This window comes from Chenopodium album, chromosome 2, assembly GCF_948465745.1.
Source record: "Chenopodium album chromosome 2, dcCheAlbu1.1, whole genome shotgun sequence".
NCBI classification, from domain to species: domain Eukaryota; kingdom Viridiplantae; phylum Streptophyta; class Magnoliopsida; order Caryophyllales; family Amaranthaceae; genus Chenopodium; species Chenopodium album.
The window spans coordinates 40536368-40552591 of record NC_137835.1 but is presented as its reverse complement, the minus strand read 5'-3'; positions in this window follow the sequence as shown (position 1 = coordinate 40552591).

The window sequence follows — 16224 nt, the reverse complement described above, 5'->3', positions numbered from 1 at the left end:
ACTTTAACGTCATGGGATTATTATTTGGGCGAGAAAAGGATGATCCAACATAGAAAGAGGATAACTCCTCGCTCATTCAAACAGTCCTACAAAGTGAAAACTTCGATCCCTCGAAGCTAATCACTCAAGCGGAAGGATCACTACAAGGGTGGCGCAAGACCGTCAAGGTGACTACTCCAAGTGGAAGAAAGATATCTATCACGACAGGGCAAGGACCGATGTTCGAAGAGTCGTCTGAGTAAGAGTCAGATTCTCTCCCTATAGAGTCATCTAGGTCTTTAGTAGTAGCACCTTCCCTTTCTATCTCTTCTCCTAGAATAGTTAGTGATCAAGTCCCTGAGGACATATCACTCTTTGATGTAATGATCTCATAGTATAATAATATAATTTCTTCTCCTTACTTCTTGTGTTCTTCTTTAACCCAAGATGACGAGCATTTCTTAACTAACAATAAAAAGACAAAGAACTTATTAAATCAATGGAAACACTTGAAAAGAAAACACCGATAATTGAAGAAGCTGAGACGGTTGATATCTCAAATGATTTAACCAATAAAAGAGAAGTTAAAATCGGACTAACACTTAATGAACAAGAAATAACCGATTTAATTAACTTACTTAAAAAATTCATCGATGTATTTACTTGGTCATACAAAGATATGCCATGCCTTAATAGAGAAATAGCTCAACACACTATACCACTAATTCCGGGAATGAAACCTGTAAAACAAAAGATACGTCGAATGAAACCCGACGTATCTCTTAAAATAAAAGAAGAAGTTCAAAAACAAATAACTGCAGGTTTCATCAAGGTATCAAAATACCCCGAATGGGTCGCCAAAGTCGTCCCAGTTTCGAAAAAAGATGGAAGGGTAAGAATGTGTGTCGACTATCGAGATCTAAATAAGGCAAGTCCAAAGGACGACTTCCCTTTACCACACATCGATATTCTGGTGAATAACACAGAAAATCACGCACTTCTCTCGTTCATGGACGGATATGCAGGTTATAATCAAGTTTTCATGGTAGAAGAAGACATGGAGAAAACAACCTTCATAACACCATGGGGCACTTACTGCTACACAGTAATGCCATTCGGGTTGAAAAAACGCGGGTGCCACTTACCAACGTGCAGCGACTGTCTTACTCAATGACATGATGCATAAAGAAGTTGAAGTGTATGTGGACGACATGATTGTAAAATCAAAAGACTGCCCAGGCCAACAAGTAGCCTTAAATTTTTTTTTGAAAGGCTAAGAAAATACAACATGAGGTTGAACCCATCTAAGTGTGCTTTTGGAGTCACCTCAGGCAAGCTTTTGGCTTATGTCATAAGCTATAGAGGAATAGAGATAGACCCAACCAACATCAAAGCAATCATGTCAATGCCACCGCCCAAAACCGAGAAGCAAATTCGAGGATTTATTGGCCGGTTGCAATACATAAGTAGGTTCATATCAAAATTGACAACGATATGTGAACCAATCTTTAAAAAGCTCAAGAAGAATGTACCAGTAATATGGGATGACGAGTGTCAAAAAGCCTTTAAAAAGATCAAAGACTATCTCGCAAATCCTCCCATATTAGCACCAGCACTTCCGGGAATACCTCTTAGGTTGTACTTAACAGTTACCAAAGAGACAATGGGAGCTATGCTAGCACAAGAAGTAGAAGGCAAAGAAAATGCAATCTACTATCTAAGCAAGAAAATGCTCGAATATGAAGCACGTTATACACCACTTGAGAAATTGTGCCTCGCCTTGGTGTGGGCCACAACCAAGTTAAGACATTATATGCTAGTGCATACCGTCTTTGTAGTCTTCCGATTAGATCAACTCAAGTATCTATTCGAGAAATCTACACTCAATGGACGCATATCGAGATGGATAGTCAACTTAGCCCAGTTTGATGTAAGGTTTATGCCGCAAAAAGCTATCAAAGGATCTGTGGTGTCAGACTTTCTAGCGGACTTTCCAATAGAAGACTCGACGCCAATATAAGACAATGAATTTTAAGATGAAGACTTAATGGTCACTAAAGATGATACTTGGACCTTATACTTCGACGGAGCCTCAAACCAAAAGGGATGTGGCGTTGGAGTATTACTAGTATCACCTAAAGAAGAGCATGTTCCAATCTCCATAAAGCTTGATTTCGACGTTACCAACAACGCTGCTGAAAACGAAGCATGCGTGGTAGGCCTTGAAACAGCTTTGGCATTGGGAGTAAAGAAGTTACGGATATTCGAAGACTCTTCATTAATCATCAATCAAATATCCAAAAGGTGGAAAGTAAGGAGCAAAAGTCTAGCCCCTTACCAAACCTATCTGGAAACTCTTACTAATCAGCTAGAGAAGGTAGAATACACATATCTACCTAGGGATGAAAATCAATTTGCTGATGCCTTGGCAAGACTAGCCTCGATTGTTAGGATTCCTACGGAAATCGAGTAAATGCCTCTTACTATAGAAAAAAAAGGCACAAACCAGCATATATTCAAGTTATAGAAGATGATTAAGTAGTCCAAGACGAAGAAGAAGAGAAGAAGAACCATGGTATACGGATATACTCAATTATGTCACCAAAGCAGAATACCCTCCCCATGCTGACAAAAGAGCAAAACGAGCATTAAGACTCTTGGCTTCCCAATACGTACTCATAGACAACGAGCTACATAAAAGAGTACCTATGGGTCGAGCTCTCTTATGTGTAGGAAAAAAGGATGTCCAAAGAGCAATGAGGATAGTCCACGAAGGAATCTGTGGAACTCACATAAATGGCAAAATGTTAGTCCAAAAGATAATGCGAGAAGGATATTATTGGACTACAATGAATAGGGATTGCCATCAATACGTAAAAAGATGCCCTAAGTGCCAAATCTATGCCAATTTACAACATGTTACTCCATCCTTGCTCTACACCTACACGTCGCCATGGTCGTTCTCTACATGGGGAATCGACATCATCGGCAAAATCACTCCCCCAGGAGCAGGAGGCCACGAATATATCCTAGTGGCAATTGATTACTCCACAAAGTGGGTCGAAGCACAATCATATGCTAAACTCACTGCAAAACATGTAGGAATCCTTATGGAGAGAAATATTATTTGTCGATACGGAGTCCCACATGAAATGATAAGTGACAATGGAACTCACTTTCAAGCCAAATGTGAAGAATTGCTACAAAAATATGGCATCCAACATCATCATTCTTCCCCTTATAGGCCTCAAGCAAATGGAGCAGTCGAGGAACCTAATAAAAATCTAAAGACTATCATCGAGAAAATGACGGAAAATTATAAGGATTGGCCTGACAAACTTCACTTCGCATTGTTGGTTATCGCACGTCAATTCGCACATCAACAAAAAACACGCCATTTTCCTTGGTTTATGGATTGGACGCCGTACAACCTGTCGAACTAGAAATTCCATATCTACGCATCGCGTTAGAGAGCAAACTCGATGAAGTTGAATGGACTAGGGCAAGATATGAAGAGCTAATTCTACTCGATGAAAACCGACTAGAAGCTCTACATCACACTCAATGTTACCAAACTCGTATGGCTAGGCATTTTAATAAGAAGGTCAAGACATGAAACATCAAAGTAGGAAACTTGGTGTTAAAAGCATTAAGGAAAAATGTTTTAGATCCAAGGGGAAAATTCAGACCTAATTTGTCCGGACCCTACATTGTCAAAACAATCCTGTCAGGAGGTGCAGGAAAATTAACTGTTTTGGATGGCAATGAGTTCTCGAACATGACCAATCTTGACCAACTTAAGAAATACTACCCATAATTACTTGAGTAGGATACTCAAGAGAGCTACGTTTGGCCTGATTCATTAAGAAAGGATATGTAGGCAACCCTTTACGGGTGCGGCCACTTTATTTTTTCAAAATCTCGCATCCGGACTAAAAAAAAATTCAACAGAAGATCGACGAAACATTGGCGTCACAGAAAAGATTCTGGCGCCAGCCGATGAATGTTAGCGCCAGACGACGGCATCTATCGCCTGGCGCCAGTCGCAGAATTGTAGAGAATTGTGGCGCCAGTTTACAGTTAAAAGTCTGGGAACATTTCGGTGTTTTTCGGAAAATTTTCGACTTCTGTACTCGAAAAAATTTCTGGAAAATTAATTCTTCGATTTTCATTGCTTTAATAAAATAAATTTAAAGTAAATAATTTAATTAAAAAGCTGGAATTTCATAAATAAAATAAATTATATTATTGAAGGAATTTAAATAAGGCTTAAATAAATAACTTTAAATTTAAAAACTAAGTCTAATAATTGGAAATTAAGCAATGCTCTTAATCTTCTTTCTCTTTCTTAGCCCTTTTCAAATTCTTGTCTGCTTCTTCTTCCTCATCCATAACCTTAGCTAGTAGGCATCCTTTAGAGGACCTACAATCAATCTTGGAGTAAATAGTTTTCCCCTCAGCTAGGACTCCATGCTTCTTTTCTACCCAAGCTTTCTTTTCTGTGGTGTCAGCTTTCCTTTTTCCTTTATCTTTTGCAGTACTCTTCTTCTTAGGCATTATAGGTGTTTTGAACTCGATCCTTTCACACAAGCGTTCCTTAACAGGAACCACCTTGTCACCTAGTCGGCTCTTCACATTAGTTTTACTCTGATTTTTCTTCACGTCCTTTAAGGGTTTATTTAGAAGCCATTTTTTTACATCATTAAGCAAAGAAGGGGGAACCTTTTGGGTAATTACCTCCCATAAAGGTCTAGGGCTCCACTAAGCGTCAAATTTGTCTACTTCCTAGGAGACAGGGAACTCGTAGGTACGACGAAGATCACCGGAAGGAATAGTCTGAAGTGAAGTAGGTCGTATTGTCTTTTTACCCTGCAGGGATAATAAAAAGTCATACGGGACAAGCTTGGAAGACGGCAGAAAGGTTGCTTATTGACACCAACCATCTTTTCTATTTTCCACTAAGGGATGACCCACTTGATGGTAAAATTACAAGACTCGAAGACCTTCTTCCATTCATGGCGCCCCATCTTAGAGAAGCATTTCTTCCTTCTCACGAAGCAATTTGGAGTATACTTCTCAATGTTGTCTGGAGGGCTAATTAATTCCAGTCTTTCCATTAGCCACATCTGTAAAAATTGCAATGCAAATAAATTATTATTACTATACAAAAATATATTTTTGATTTATGTAATTAAAAATATTATTTTTCTACCTGTAATAAAATTGGAGAGCCCCAAAAATGTGCTTTTGGATTTTTCTTTAATTCATCAAGACTAAGCATAGTCTCCCCAACTATTAAAGGCATTGGATTTCTCCCTGATTCAATTTGTTCCAAAACAGTGGATATAATTGATTGACACTAATTATTTTTACCACTAGTAAGAAAAAATTGATTAAGCATGCAAAACAGGAAAGCACTTCTTCTATAAATATGGAAAGATTCAGAATAAGGCCTATCAAAATAATGGCGAGCAAATTCTTTCAAATTAACTATGCTACCATCTACTATTTTTGATAGTTCTCTGTCTTTTAAATTGAAGAAGCGTTCAAAATCCTTATAATAATATTCATTTATTCTAGGGATTACTACAAGATCTAGTGCCGGGAAGCCTAAAATAGCACCAAATTCTTCCGACAAAGGGCAAATTTCATCATACCCTATTATTAAGCAATGAGTATCTACATCCCAATATTCTAGAGTGGTATGAATAAAATCTAAATCAAGATCTACCCCTTTATACCATAAATACCCCCCAAGTGAGACACACCTAATTCTTTTCTCTCTTTGGCATTAAGAGACCGACACCATTCATGGATGTAGTTGGTAAAACTTTTGGAGACTAGAGACATGATGTTATTTTTCTAAAAAGCTAAGAAATATTTTATCTGCTGAAATTATGAAGAAAATCGGGTGGGCAGGGGGCTATTTATGCACAAAATCGGAGCAGTTTTAATCTAGGAAGGATTCGGAGTCAGTGCTCATTAGCGCCAGACGCCAACTATTGGCGCCTGACGCAAGAGACTGGCGCCAAACGCTAAGTGTAGCGCCAGGCGCTACACCAAAATGCGTGGTGCCAACTGGCGCTAATATGTCTCAGCGTACGCGCTTTCTAAAAACTGCGTTTTTGACCTGATTCGAGTCTGCTAATGACTTTACGGTTCCTTATCTTTTTCTAAATATTTATTTATTCCTCCCTCTTAATTAATATAGCTATTATATTAATTATATTATTTTTCAGATTTTATTTAGAATAACTTCCAAATTTTTTATGAATCTAATATTTTATTTGACTTTTATTTTTTATTTTTTTCTTTTGGGGGAGAAAGTCAGATACCCTCCATCAATAATAAAAATGACGGAATTTTTGCTCAAAATTATTTTTCACATTTCCTTGCACACACAAACATGCACATAATAATAATAATAATAATAATAATAAAATGAAAAAACATTATAAATAAAGAATAAACTCATAATAGTATGTATATACTAACATGTCTAATAATAGTATAATTAAAAGGAAAAGTTCTATACAAAGTCAAAATAAAATAATAAAAAGCACAGGAATAAGCTACGGCACCGGGGGACGTACACCCATCATCTCGTAAAACTGCGCCGTACGAGGAGTAACTTCTCCACCAGCTCCGGCTCCAGCTCCAGTCTCCTCGGGAGAAGGAAAGCTCAACACAGGACCCGTCCACCCAATATCAACCTGAGGTTGAGGCTGCGGAGGCTGCTGCGATGTCGAGCCGGCCTCGTACATCCCACCACCTCTAAGAGCCGAGGTAGCCTCTCCCTGGCCTACCGGCGCGGCATGTGCACCATCAGAGGAAGAGCCTGAACCCTCTACCGCCTCGGTACGAGCAACCTCAAAACGACCGCCCCGACCTCCCGAACCATTGCGGCAACGTCTCGAGCTCGACCTCGCCGGATCCTTTCACACCTCATGTCTTGTGCGAGTACGAGAAAGGATGGGCTGACCCTGCAAAAGAAACTAAGATAAAAAATAGGCAAAAAAAAGCGGTAATACAAAAACATAAGAAGGGAAGACTACCTCCTGAACGGCGTCGTCTCGACGGCAGGTAACCATGTTCCTCATCCGAATGAGCTGGCTACGGAAGGCATCTATGCATCGTGCCATCGCCGAAACCACCTCGCGTGAGAACTATCAAAGAAATAAGTTAGTAAACATGCATAACATATATGGACAAAAAGTTGTAAATAAACAAGCTTACCCGAGTCTGGTGACGAGGAATCGGCCGCTCCATAAAGTGCTCGCCCTCAGGAGCTGGGGGAATCATCTCCTCAATCGGCCCATATGTCCCCTGATAATGAATAGACATACAGGGTGGCACGAACTCAGCAGGATCATCTTGACAAAGCAAAACAAAATCAGTAAAGCATCACTTGGGGGCTACTTAACGAAAGGTAAAAGTTGAAAATCATACTGCCACATCCTCACCAGGTACAGGAACTAGAGCTAACAATGGTAGTAGCTCCTCCCCAAAGCATCGCCCAGGGATCGTGTAAGATCGCCAAGGGGTATCGGCTCCCTCTGACATGCTCACAAACCTCGTGGCGTTAAACATGTGACGTGGTGGAGGAGCAGGAACGACAAAGGTATCTGAGGAATGCTGAATAGCAACCCTCTCTCCAAGATACGCAACCTCTCCATAAGTCCCCAAGACATAGCACCAGTCAGTAGAATACTGCGCGGCTAACCCAAGGACTACCAAGTCGACCCACGGTCGGTACAACACCTCAGGCTCCTGCAAAGAGCGTCAATCAGGCAAGAATCTATCTAAGGCATCACAAAATGTCAAATAAGAAAAGAATCATATCGAGATGATCTAATCTCGGACATAGGCAGTGGACATCCCCACACGACGGCTGCCCCAAGAAGCGCTGACTAGAAGCCTACGCGGTGACGGACTCGCCGGTGCAGCTGAGGGGAAGTATTGGTAGAACTAGATCTACAAGATGCTAAAGTTATCAGCAAATTCTAACTAAAATATAGATCTAAACTTTATAGGGAATAAAGTTTACCTCTACGACCCTCCAAAAGCCGGATAGAGCAATGTTTCCTGCGAAGGACCGATGCCGATACGAGTCCCGCAACGCGTGGATGAAATCAGCATATGCCAAGCTGCCCAGTCGTAAGTCCCGATCCGGTGTAGCTCACGGACGGCAGGAAGGTAGTTAAGCAGCGCCCTACTACCCTTGTCAGAGGAGAATGTCCCTAACAGCAAGGTAAGTGCAAAGATGCGCACCCGCTGCTCTCAGGTAGTCGCACTATCGTCAAAAGCCGATGCTATAGTCGAGCGGCGAATCCCCCTAGCACTGAACTAAGTCGACTCTACCTCAGCTCGAGCCTGAATAACAATCGGACCCAACAGCTCCTCAACCTCAGGAGAAAAGAAGTCGATCCCGCTATCAAACGGCAGTGCCACGGAGCTGAACTCCAGTCCTGTAATGAGACTAAAGTCGGTAGGAGTGGCCATCATCTCGCCTCAAGGAAAGTGGAAAGTGTTGGTGGTGTCCCAAAAGAACTCCACTAGAGGACGGACTACATGATGACCCCCACTAGAGGCAACCATGGCCTCGGAGGTCTCGAACAGTGCAGTAAGCCCGCAAGACTCCCAAAGAAGTCTCGTCTGATCGTCTTTGGCGATGTACATCTTGTACAGATCGCCCAAGCCGTCAAAACCAAAACCATGACAGCGTGTCCTCGCAACTGTGATGCCCCGTATCACCCTCTCAGAGATATGGTGGACGGGGGAAAAGTACAAGATCCGCTCATCCCACTCAGGGAATCGGCTGAGCGAAGTGGACGGTTCGGCATCGTCCTCTACGGGCTCATGATCCTGTCGAACGTCTCGGGACCGTGAACCAGAACCTCGTTGTCTAGCCATGCTACATTGTGCAGAATTATCATAAATAAGGTTCTATGGTATCTGAGGTTCGCCTAGCCGCATGATACTATGTTCGCAAAAAAAAACAGAGTACGTAATACTAAAACAGAGCACAAATTCAAATTGAGCATGCACGACATTTTTCAAGCAATCAAACAATTTCTTGCAATACTATAGTAATTATCGTGACAAATTGGACAAAAATTGCTAGCAAAAAATCAATAACAAGCCACATTGTTTTCCCGACCTTAAGAGGTTCAACAATGGTGATTTGTTCATTTCTTCACCAAATTGAGTCAAATAAGTATCAAATTACTCCCAAGGAAATATATAAACATAATCAAGCAATTTCATGGCATAAAATTTGATAAACAAAGAGAATTAAGCAATTCTAATTTCGAATTTTCAAGAAATTCGTGGATAAACACATGAAAAATTCTTTAAAACCGGTGTGAGTTTGAAAGAAACTTACATATATCGGGAAAATGGATGGAATAAGCTTTAATTTGCAACAAATTTGAGCGAATTTGGTTGAGAAACGAGCAAGAACGAATCAAATGAATTTCTGAGAATTCTCGAGCAAGAAACACGAACATCAGCAGCGGAAATGAGGAAGAGAAGGGTATTTAAGGAAAACCCGACTCTAGCGCCAAGCGTCAGACCTTGGCGTCAGTCGATAGGCTTTAGCGCCTGGCGCTAGCTCCAGCGTCTGGCGCTATAGCCAGATAAGTGGCGCTGATGTTATTTCAGCAGCGCCAGAACGTCCAGCCACTCAGTACGGTTGTTCCAACCTTATGCAGTATATTTTTGGGTTCCTTGGTACACCAGTTAGCCCCTCTATGCAATTTGACACGATTTTTAGTAATCGGCTTGATTACATAAAGTGATCGACCTGATGAAAGATCGTCTCACTTTGCTTAAAGCGCCTAAGCATTGACTCATCGCAAAAGGCACCGACATACTGGTTCATTCAGAAAGGCACCAACATACTGGTTCATAATTCAGCAAAAGGCACCGACATACAGGTTCACAAGCAGCAGAAGCGCCGACGTACAGGCGTAGCGGAAACAAAGTTCAAGCGAGCTTTTTAAAAAAAGATCGACAAGCGGAGGTCTTCGATAATTTTCTTTGGGAAATTATCGCAACAAATGAGGGTAGCTTCAAGCGAGGATATCTTTGGCAGCATTCCCTAGCTTGCGGAGAGTTGTCATGAACAACTGAAGATTATTTCAAGCGAAGTTGTCTTCGATCGTGTTCCCTAAGATGTGGAAGATGGTCACAAAGCGGAAGAGGATCGTTTCAAGCGAAGCAATCTTCGATAGTGTTCCCTGGCTTGTGGAAGATTATCATGGCGGAATTGGAGGCAGTTACAAGCGTAGCAGTTTTCAAGCAGGATGGCATTCTCTAGCTTGCAGGAGGTCATTAAAAAAAGTAAAGCGACATCAAATTGGTTAATTTCATAGACGTGTGCTCGACGCTGCAAGATACGTGTTTCTTAACTCTCTTATCTGTTTAACTAACGCTAGTTTGCAAGTATCGGCGTTACAAGAGTGATTTAGAATCGCAGAACGTTCTGAATCATTCTCCGTCCCTATCGCTACTTTGAATTTTTTTTTCGAAACTTGCGTTTCTCCAAACTCAGTCAAAGTAGGGGCTTCTGTAGCCACCCATTTGTGTCTCGCGAAAAACCAAACTCAGTGATGAGTACCTTTCGCGTCGAATCATAATCGAATGAAGTGAAAGTGTTGAAAGTTTAGTGTTGCGTATAGTTTTAATTTTTTTTTTCTCTTCTCTCTGTTTTTGAAAACCTATTTTAAGAAAACAGCCAATCCTGTTTGGTTGGTCCATGATACAGGAAGAAAAGTAGTGTAGTTTGATAGGGTTTGAAAAGAGCTTTCCAACGATATATTATAAGCCCAATTCCAATGAATATTGAGGAAGTTATGGCCAAATTCCTGAACTGGGTCCAGTTTGAGCCTTATATGCGGCCCAATGATCTGGAGGAGGGCCTAATATAGATTTATCATTCTTAATGCAAATAGGAATGGTTTTAGTCTTCTAGATTCTTCTAGAAGGTTCTTTTCATTCCTAATTCAATTAGTATTGATAAATTGACTTTTGTTGACTTTTTAGAGTTTTAATCAGAATAAAAGAATGTTTTTTAAGAAAATATGATTTTATCCTCCTGTACGGCAGTTTCTATCTGATTTTAGAAAACGCATTAATATTTTAGTTAGCACCAAACGCTAGCATTAGCGCCTGACGCTAAGCTTGGCGCCTGGCGCTAGCGTTAGCACCTGTCGCTAATGTCAGCGTTTGGCGCTAACCTCGGTTTTACGCATCTGAACTCTGTTTTGATTTTTTTTATCTTTTTGGCTGATTTTCTCTATAAATAGCTTCCTAAAAACTCCGTTTTCATTCACCAATTCACCAACTCTCATCAAGTTTCTCTTGATTACTCTCTCTTTCTCTTTTCTAAACTAGCCTTTTCTCAAATACAAAATTCCGCATTCGCAAGACATAGATATACCTAGCCATATTAGAAGTTGCCTTCGCCCTAGACGTGAAAGGTTTAATTTCTGAGGGTTTGGTCCCAAATCTTTCTTTCAATTACTTAATTTAATTGTTTGTTTATTATTTTCCTTGAAGTTACTAACGTGTGTATTTTGTTATTAGAAAGAGGTACGAGGCATCCAAGTAAGTGCTTTAATTGATTTATTGTTATTTTGATATAGAAATCATGTCTAGGTTGTTATTATGATTCCTAGCGTCATGTTAGGGCGTTATGATCTTCCTAGTATCATGTTTAGGGTAATAACTATAATTTCTATTATCAAATATGACAATTATGATTCCTGCAATGCTTCCTATTCTCTTCCTAATATTTTTGTTAGTATCATGTTAGGGTTAAAGCTTTGATTTTTATATGCTTAGTGACATGCTAGGGTTTGTTATTAATCTTATTAGTATCATGCCTAGGGTCTTGCTATTATTATGCTTTAACATAAATATGATTATTTTTATGACTATGATTATTTTTATGATTATGATTATTTTTATGATTATTATAATTATTATGATATTATTATGTTGCTTGATGATTATTTATTGCTTAATTGATCACGCCTTTTATGCATGTCTAAAGGGAATTGGTACTTGTAATCACGCTTAATAAGATAATTAATAATCTTGTTTAGGGTTAATTTGATTATAATTCTAGTGATCACCAATAATAGATTTATTTGTGCATTATATTCAACCAACATAGACTAAACAGGTTTAGGGTTAATCCTATTGATTGCATGTTAGTCAGAAAGCGTACATGAATACGATCAGGATAAAATAGAGGCCTATTATTAGGGCAGGTTCAATCTCTTTTAGGTAGGATTTGTACCTTCATCCCCGAACTACCAGTCATGGTTCAAGACTTATTGGAGTTGACAATCTCATGGATCGTTAAGGGGTGTAACCTTCACCTCGTGAACGGTTTACAAGTTCCTAAAAAATTTGTTGGCGACTCTTTTGCTCTATATTCTTTCCCTTTGGACGCCTCCGTACTTTAGTGTATGATCACAGTGGGGTTCAAGCTAGGGATTAACGCTTGAAATATTACCTACAAGGTGCTCGTTTGGTATGAATTGAGTGAGGAGGTGTTGCGAAGGTGGCTGCTGTAAATTGGTATGCAGCGAGTTGGGTATGATGGCTGTTGTGTGCGTGAGGGAGCAGGGGAGTTGTATGGCTTTGGTGCGGTGATGATGGAGGTAAGTGTGGTGGAGGATAAGTTGGCAGCATGCTTTATGTTAAAGGCAATTGGCATTTGACATTTGAATAAAGCTAGAAGCCGCACTCACTTGACATGAAACCCGAACCCCTACACGCAAAACCGGGGAAAGGAATTGGGATAAATAAAATAAAATGGAAATAAATAAAATAAAATAGAAAATAAGAGAAATAAAACTAAACTAATAAAAATTAAACAAAACTATACAAGCAAATAATGTAAAATAAAATAAAAAATAAATCACGAACTAAATAAAACTATGAAAGTCACAAGGAAAAGAACTAAAAAAAATTAAACCAAAGCAAATAAAATACGAAAATAAATTAAAAACCAATTAAATAAAGAAATTAATCTAAAACATACTAAAACTAAGAAATAAACTAGAAACTTTATTAACGAGAAAACAAGAGAATAAAATAGGAAAAAGAGAAAACAAGCACGTAAATAACCTAAACACTATCCCTATGAGTGACTAAATTTTCACTTATTGAAAAGGGGTGGAACTAGGTCGTTGAAACTATTCCTCCCTCGGTCAAACTAAATTTATAAACACTTAACAAACCTATATACTAGTATAGAGGCAAGTCAAGGGTCGAACCCAAAGGAACGGTAATGTTCAAGCGCTCTCAATTATGCGCCTAAGCAGGCCGAAATCTAAGGATTAAAGGTAAACACTAACCAAATAACAAAACGAAGAATCAAACAAATAAAACACTAGGAACAGGGATCAACAAGTAATCATGACAATTGTAACAACTCAGAAATACGTACAAGTCAATGGTTGTGAAGACTAATGGCAAGCTTAATCAAAAGAGTCAACAAGCTATCTCCTAGAGATCAAACTAGTGCCAACTACGAGAGACTCTAACTAGGAGCATCACTAATCAAACTCAATCGACAATTGCAATTCCTAAATCAGTGGTCCATATCATTAGAAACTACAATGCAATCTAGCATAATTCTCAAGGCCTAATCGAATTACACACATGCAAACTTCCATTAATCACTTTAATCTCAACAATTAATCAACATAATCCCCAAATTAAGCATAGTAAATCCATCATACAAGTTTCATCCAATCCCTAGGAAAACAACTACTCAAACATCATCATATAATCACAAACAACTAAAGAAATCAAGAATCAAAAAAATATGGAGAACAATTACACTAATCAACAATCAAAAATCAAAATCAAACCAAACAAATATGAAATCAAACAAAGCAATAAAATGAGATAGAGTTAGAAATCCTCATTGATTGATTTGATGATCTTCAATACAATTTTCATCTTGAATCTTTGTAGGCGTCGTTCGAAGTGCGCCTACGTAAACAGCATGTGGTGAATATGCTTGACACTCATAGGAAGTGGAAATTGACATTACGATTAGGGACAACGATTAGGGACAAATAAAGTAGGGAGCCGCCAACAAGTTTTTTAAGGAACTTGTAAACCGTTCACGGATCATAAAAGGCAACCTCGATAAGGGACAACGATAGGCAACAACGATTGACCCGTGTAGGTTACACCCCATTCATAATCCATGAGATTACTAACTCCATATGGTTCGGAACCACGAAAGGAGGATCGGGGATGATGGTACGAAGTGAGTCATGGAGTCACATTCGCCCGTATTGGCCTCTACTCGATTCTTATAGTGAAAAGTGATTCCTGCGATCTCAAAGGCATACAAACAAAATATTTAATTTGCTCCAAACTATTATTAAGCTAAATTGGTTGAATATTAATGCAACATATAATTCTAAAATATTGTGATCACTTGAATTAATTAACAAGATTAAAAAGGAACCTAAACCGGTTGTCCAAATTATCTTATTAGGCGTGATTTTAAATTAAATATTCCCTTTAAACATGCAATGTGGTGATCAATAATAACAATAGAATAACATCAATATTGGAAGCAATTTAACCATAATTCCAACAATATAAAATCGTTAGAAAAATAATAGAAATACAAGGGACATAATTCTTACTTTGATTCTGTTTGTTTGCAACTACAAAATAATAAAAGAGTTAGTAACTTCAAGGAAATAATAATAGGACAACAATTAAATTAAATTAAATAAAGTAGAGTTGATTTGGGGCCAAACCCTCAAACAGTTCTACCTTTCATGCCTTGGCTTAAGGACAGAACCACGAGTAAAGTATGAACTCCTTTGAGCACTTGAAGAAGGAATTTTGAAATGAGAAGGGTAGGCTAGTATTTAGGCTAAAGCATAGAAGAGAGAAAAGTAAAAACTAGAGAATGAATTGATGCTCCGTACATCAGAAATGAGGGGGGTATTTATAGGGAAAATGTGCTGAGGGAGCACACGGAACCCTAAAATGATAAAAACCCTAAAAAAGTATCCCGCGACACGGCAATCTGTACCGTGACACGGGAAGTCCAACCGTCAGACGACAAACTTTCCCGTGACACGGTACAATTTTAGTGTGACGCGGGAAATTATCAGAAAACGGGAAAGAAAACGCGTTAAGGATTTACGCAGAAAAGACACGGAATGTCCCGTGTCACGGAAGACTTCCCGTGTCACGAGAAATCCCACCGTCAGACGGGAAGGATTCCCGTGACACGGTGGCTGTCTACCGTGGCGCGGGAATTTCCAGCCCACTTTTCCGTCTAAATACATTTTTAACCATAATTTCATTCGGCATTTTAAGCGCCGATTGATAATTTCGGGCCTTTTCTGACTTATTATTATTTGGGCTAAAATAAAAAAAATAATAAAATAAAAATAAACAAAAGGTTTGGGCCAAAAATAAAATAAAAAAGGGTTTGGGCTAAAATTAAATAATAAATTTGGGCTGAAATAAAAACTATGCTTTTTACCAAACATCAAGACTAGTCCATGGACCATTCAAAAATATGAATTTAATCAAATACGATTTTTTAAGCACTCTCGGGATTATATACTGAGCCCGACCAATAGTGGCGGTTAAAGGTTGTTCATCATCGGGTTTGGTTTTGGGGAGACAGTTTTTGGTGTCTACAATCTTCAATCACTCAAATCACCATTAAAATTTCTCACTTTATCTATCTTAAATCTACTCCTAAAACTAGAGAGAGAAGCTCTCAACTAAGCTAAAATTATGATCAAATCTTAAATAAAACTTTCTGCAAAAATTGGGTTCAAAAGGGTATTTATAAGAGGTGCGAAACAAAGAAGAGCGAATATGGAACCCGCCGAGGAGCGCCTACGCACTAACAGTGCTTCGTGTGCTCGCTAAGGTCTTCGAATGAACTAAGAGATGCAGTCCCAAAAGCACTTGATTGAGGGTTCAACACCTCATCTTCATGAGAGCACGGCTTGAGAGCGCAAGAGCTAGAACTTAGTGAATCCACTTCCTTGCATCTTGAGCTTTGCAATTGCCATGAACTTTCTCCAAAAGCATCTCCCACCTTACTAATTAATTAATATCAAGACCCAAACCTCGTACAATACCTACAACCATGAAAATAGAGAAAATGAAGGAGAAAAGAGTAGAAAAACCAACAAAATGTATAAAAGCTACAAAATAGGAATGGAAAGG